We start from the raw sequence: 5,833 nt of genomic DNA on the forward strand, positions 1-5,833 counted from the left end.
TACAGTATTTGAAGTATTAGCCTATGTAAACGCCTATGTGGTGTTTAAAATCTCAATCATCACAGCTGAAGATACAAGGTACATAGTCCACTCATGATAGTGAGATTGTAAATAATGTTAGTTGTTTTCATTTTCAGTGTAGAAGATTTACAGTGTCCCTGTGTAAATGAGCAAATATGTCTTTCACATGAATGTAATAGAAATTACAACAAATTAATCTATAACATAAAATAATAATAGATGCTGAGGGTGTTATTAACTTCATAGAAAAGTTTGTCAAATTTTGGAAATATGATGGAATCAAAAATAAAACAAACTTAGAATACACAAAGAACCATCAAGTTCATTATTTGCTCAGTGACTCCAATAACAACTGATACAGGACACCAATGACAGTCAGCTGTTAGCAGAGGTGAAAAAGTCAACCAACAGACATGGTGTTCGGCTTAGTTTTGCATTTAAATAAGCCTTTCCATAATAATTTTTATTTCTAAGATAAAAGGCACCACCTTTTATTCAAAATAATATGTCTGCAGCAAGTGAGTGTACATACACTCAGTGGTCAGTTTATTAGGTACACCCATCTAGTATCGTGTCTGACCCCCCTTTGCCTCCAGAAAAGCCTGAATTCTTTGCGCATGGAAACATTGGTATTAAGGGACCTAACGTGTGCCTGGAAAACATTACCCACAATAATTGTCATAACAATAACGAGGCTATATACAGGGGATACCGATACCGAGTCAATGTGCAGGGTACAGGTTAGTCGAGGTCATTTGTAAAGTGACTAAGCATAGATAATAAACAGAGAGTAGCAGCAATATAAAAAAAGAAAGAAAACAGGCGGTAATTATTTAGGCAGGTTACCTTCGCTTCGTTTGATACAGATCTGCATTACAAACTCAGTCAGTGAAAGATTGAAAATGTCAGTGATGACACTTGCCAGTTGGTCCATGCATGCTTTGAGTACACGTCATGGTAATCCGTCTGGCCCCGCAGCTTTATGAATGTTGACCTGTTTAAAGTTCTTTCTCACATCGGCTACGGAGAGCACAGTCGTCCAGAACAGCTGGTGCTCTCATGCATGCTTCAGTGTTTCTTGCCTTGAAGCGAGCATAAAAGGCATTTAGCTCGTCTGTAAGGCTCGTGTCACTGGTCAGCTCGCAGCTGTTTGTTGTCTGTAATAGTTTTCAAGCCCTGCCATATCTGACGAGCGTCGGAGCCGGTGTAGTATGATTTCAATCTTCGCGGTGTATTGACACTTTGCCTGTTTGATGGTTCATCTGAGGAAGTAGCGGGATTTCTTATACGCGTCCGGATTAGTGTCCCGCTCCTTGAAAGCGGCAGCTCTAGCCTTTAGCTCTTTGAAGATGTTTCCTGTAATCCATGGCTTCTGGTTAGAATATGTACCTACGGTCACTGTGGGGACGACGTCGTCAATGCACTTATCAATGAAACTGATGACTGAGGTGACATACTCCTCAATGCCATTGGATGAATCACAGAACATATTCCAGTCTGTGCTAGCATAACAGTCCTGTAGCTTAGCATCCGCGTCATCTGACCACTTCCATATTGAGCGTGTCACTGGTAATATCTGCTTTAGGTTTTGCTTGAAAGCTGGAATCAGGAGGATAGAATTATGTTCAGATTTTCCAAATGGAGGTGAGGAAGAGCTTTGTATGCTTCTCTGAGTGTGGACTAAAGGGGGTCTAGAGTTGTTTTCCTTCTGGTTGCACATGTGACATAATGGTAGAAATTTGGTCAAATGGATTTCAGTTTGCCTGCATTAAAGTCCACGGTCACTAGGAGCGCGCTTCTGGATGAGCATTTTCTTGTTTGCTTATGGCCTTATAGTTGTAATGGTAAATAAAAGGCTACAAATAATATACAGTGGGGCAAAAATGTTTTTATTCAGCCACCAATTGTGCAAGTTCTCCCACTTAAAAATATGAGAGAGGCCTGTAATTTTCATCATAGGTACACTTCAACTATGACAGACAAAATGAGAAAAGAAATCCACCTAGTGAATGACCTGCAGAGAGCTGGGACCAAAGTAACAAAGCCTACCATCAGTAACACACTACGCCGCCAGAGACTCAAATCCTGCAGTGCCAGACGTCAAATCAAATCAAATCACATTTTATTTGTCACATACACATGGTTAGCAGATGTTAATGCGAGTGTAGCGAAATGCTTGTGCCTATAGTTCTGACAATGCAGTAATAACCAACAAGTAATCTAACTAATAATTCCAAAACTACTGTCTTATACACACAAGTGTAAGGGGATAAAGAATATGTACATAAAGATATATGAATGAGTGATGGTACAGAGCAACATAGGCAAGATACAGTAGATGGTATCGAGTACAGTATATACATATGAGTATGTAAACAAAGCGGCATAGTTAAAGTGGCTAGTGGTACATGTATTACATAAAGATGCAGTAGATGATATAGAGTACAGTATATACGTTTACATATGAGATGAATAATGTAGGGTATGTAAACATTATATTAGGTAGCATTGTTTAAAGTGGCTAGTGATATATTTTACATATTTTCCCATCAATTCCCATTATTAAAGTGGCTGGAGTTGAGTCAGTGTGTTGGCAGCAGCCACTCAATGTTAGTGGTGGCTGTTTAACAGTCTGATGGCCTTGAGATAGAAGCTGTTTTTCAGTCTCTCGGTCCCAGCTTTGATGCACCTGTACTGACCTCGCCTTCTGAATGGTAGCGGGGTGAACAGGCAGTGGCTCGGGTGGTTGTTGTCCTTGATGATCTTTATGGCCTTCCTGTAACATCGGGTGGTGTAGGTGTCGTGGAGGGCAGGTAGTTTGCCCCCGGTGATGTGTTGTGCAGACCTCACTACCCTCTGGAGAGCCTTACGGTTGTGGGCGGAGCAGTTGCCGTACCAGGCGGTGATACAGCCCGCCAGGATGCTCTCGATTGTGCATCTGTAGAAGTTTGTGAGTGCTTTTGGTGACAAGCCGAATTTCTTCAGCCTCCTGAGGTTGAAGAGGCGCTGCTGCGCCTTCTTCACGATGCTGTCTGTGTGGGTGGACCAATTCAGTTTGTCTGTGATGTGTATGCCGAGGAACTTAAAACTTACTACCCTCTCCACTACTGTTCTGTCCATTTGGATAGGGGGGTGTTCCCTCTGCTGTTTCCTGAAGTTCACAATCATCTCCTTAGTTTTGTTGACGTTGAGTGTGAGGTTATTTTCCTGACACCACACTCCGAGGGCCCTCACCTCCTCCCTGTAGGCCGTCTCGTCGTTGTTGGTAATCAAGCCTACCACTGTTGTGTCGTCCGCAAACTTGATGATTGAGTTGGAGGCGTGCGTGGCCACGCAGTCGTGGGTGAACAGGGAGTACAGGAGAGGGCTCAGAACGCACCCTTGTGGGGCCCCAGTGTTGAGGATCAGCGGGGAGGAGATGTTGTTACCTACCCTCACCACCTGGGGCGGCCCGTCAGGAAGTCCAGTACCCAGTTGCACAGGGCGGGGTCGAGACCCAGGGTCTCGAGCTTGATGACGAACTTGGAGGGTACTATGGTGTTAAATGCCGAGCTGTAGTCGATGAACAGCATTCTCACATTCCTCTTGTCCAGATTGGTTAGGGCAGTGTGCAGTGTGGTTGAGATTGCATCGTCTGTGGACCTATTTGGGCGGTAAGCAAATTGGAGTGGGTCTAGGGTGTCAGGTAGGGTGGAGGTGATGTGGTTCTTGACTAGTCTCTCAAAGCACTTCATGATGACGGAAGTGAGTGCTACGGGGCGGTAGTCGTTTAGCTCAGTTACCTTAGCTTTCTTGGGAACAGGAACAATGGTGGCCCTCTTGAAGCATGTGGGAACAGCAGACTGAGATAGGGATTGATTGAATATGTCCGTAAACACACCAGCCAGCTGTTCTGCGCATGCTCTGAGGGCGCGGCTGGGGATGCCATCTGGGCCTGCAGCCTTGCGAGGGTTAAATGTTTTACCCACCTCGGCTGCAGTGAAGGAGAGTCCGCATGTTTTTGTTGCAGGCCATGTCAGTGGCACTGTATTGTCCTCAAAGCGGGCAAAAAAGTTATTTAGTCTGTCTGGGAGCAAGACATCCTGGTCCGTGACTGGGCTGGTTTTCTTTTTGTAATCCGTGATTGACTGTAGACCCTGCCACATACCTCTTGTGTCTGAGCCGTTGAATTGAGATTCTACTTTGTCTCTATACTGACGCTTAGCTAGTTTGATTGCCTTGCCGAGGGAATAGCTGCACTGTTTGTATTCGGTCATGTTTCCAGTCACCTTGCCCCGATTAAAAGCGGTGGTTCGCGCTTTCAGTTTCAAGCGAATGCTGCCATCAATCCACGGTTTCTGGTTTGGGAATGTTTAAATTGTTGCTATGGGAATGACATCTTCAACGCACGTTCTAATGAACTCGCACACCGAATCAGCGTATTCGTCAATGTTGTTGTCTGACGCAATACGAAACATATCCCAGTCCACGTGATGGAAGCAGTCTTGGAGTGTGGAATCAGATTGGTCGGACCAGCGTTGGACAGACCTCAGCGTGGCAGCTTCTTGTTTTAGTTTCGTGTCCCCCTGCTTAAGCCAGTACATGTCCAGGCCCGTCTGAAGTTTGCTAGAGAGCATTTGGATGATCCAGAAGAAGATTGGGAGAATGTCATATGGTCAGATGAAACCAAAATAGAACTTTTTGCTAAAAACTCAACTCGTCGTGTTTGGAGGACAAAGAATGCTGAGTAGCATTCAAAAAACACCATACCTACTGTGAAGCATGGGGGTGGAAACATCATACTTTGGGGCTGTTTTTCTGCAAAGGGACCAGGACGACTGATCCATGTAAAGGAAAGAATGAATGTGGCCATGTATCGTGAGATTTTGTGTGAAAACCTCCTTCCTTCAGCGAGGGCATTGAAGATGAAACGTGGCTGAGTCTTTCAGCATGACAATGATCCCAAACACACCGCCCGGGCAATGAAGGGGTGGCTTCGTAAGAGGCATTTCAAGGTCCTGGAGTGGCCTTGCCAGTTTCCAGATCTCAACCCCATAGAACATCTTTGGAGGGAGTTGAAAGTCTGTGTTGCCCAGCATCAGCCCCAAAACATCACTGCTCTAGAGGAGATCTGCATGGAGGAATGGGCCAACATACCAGCAACAGTGTGTGAAAACCTTGTGAAGACTTACAGAAAACGTTTGACCTCTGTCATTGCCAACAAAGGGTATATACCATAGTATTGAGATAAACTTTTGTTATTGACCAAATACTTATTTCCCACCATAATTTGCAAATAAATTCATAAACAATCCTACAATGTGATTTTCTGGATTTTTTTTTCTCATTTTGTCTGTCATAGTTGAAGTGTACCTATGATGAAAATTACAAGCCTCTCTCATCTTTTTAGGTGGGAGAACTTGCACAATTGGTGCTGACTAAATACTTTTTTGCCCCACAGTATTTGAGAACTCTGTTGGTGGATAGTGTGGTCTACAGCTTACTCTACCTCAGGCGAGCAAAACCTTGAGACGTCTTTAATATTAGAAATAGAGCACCAGCTGTTATTGACAAATACACACACATCTTACCAGACACACCTTCTCTGTCCTGCCGATGCACGGAATACCCAGGCAGCTCTATAGTATCCATGTTGTCGTTCAGCCACGACTCGGTGAAACACAAGATATGACAGTTTTTAATGTCCCTGTTGGTAGGATAGTCTTAATAATCATAGATCATTCATTTTATATTCCAGTGATTGCACGTTGGCCAATAGTACAGATGGTAGTGGAAGTTTCCTCACTCACCTACAAATTCTCAGATGGCAGCC

The sequence above is a fragment of the Oncorhynchus masou genome, chromosome 22 (assembly GCF_036934945.1).
Source record: "Oncorhynchus masou masou isolate Uvic2021 chromosome 22, UVic_Omas_1.1, whole genome shotgun sequence".
Taxonomy (NCBI): domain Eukaryota; kingdom Metazoa; phylum Chordata; class Actinopteri; order Salmoniformes; family Salmonidae; genus Oncorhynchus; species Oncorhynchus masou.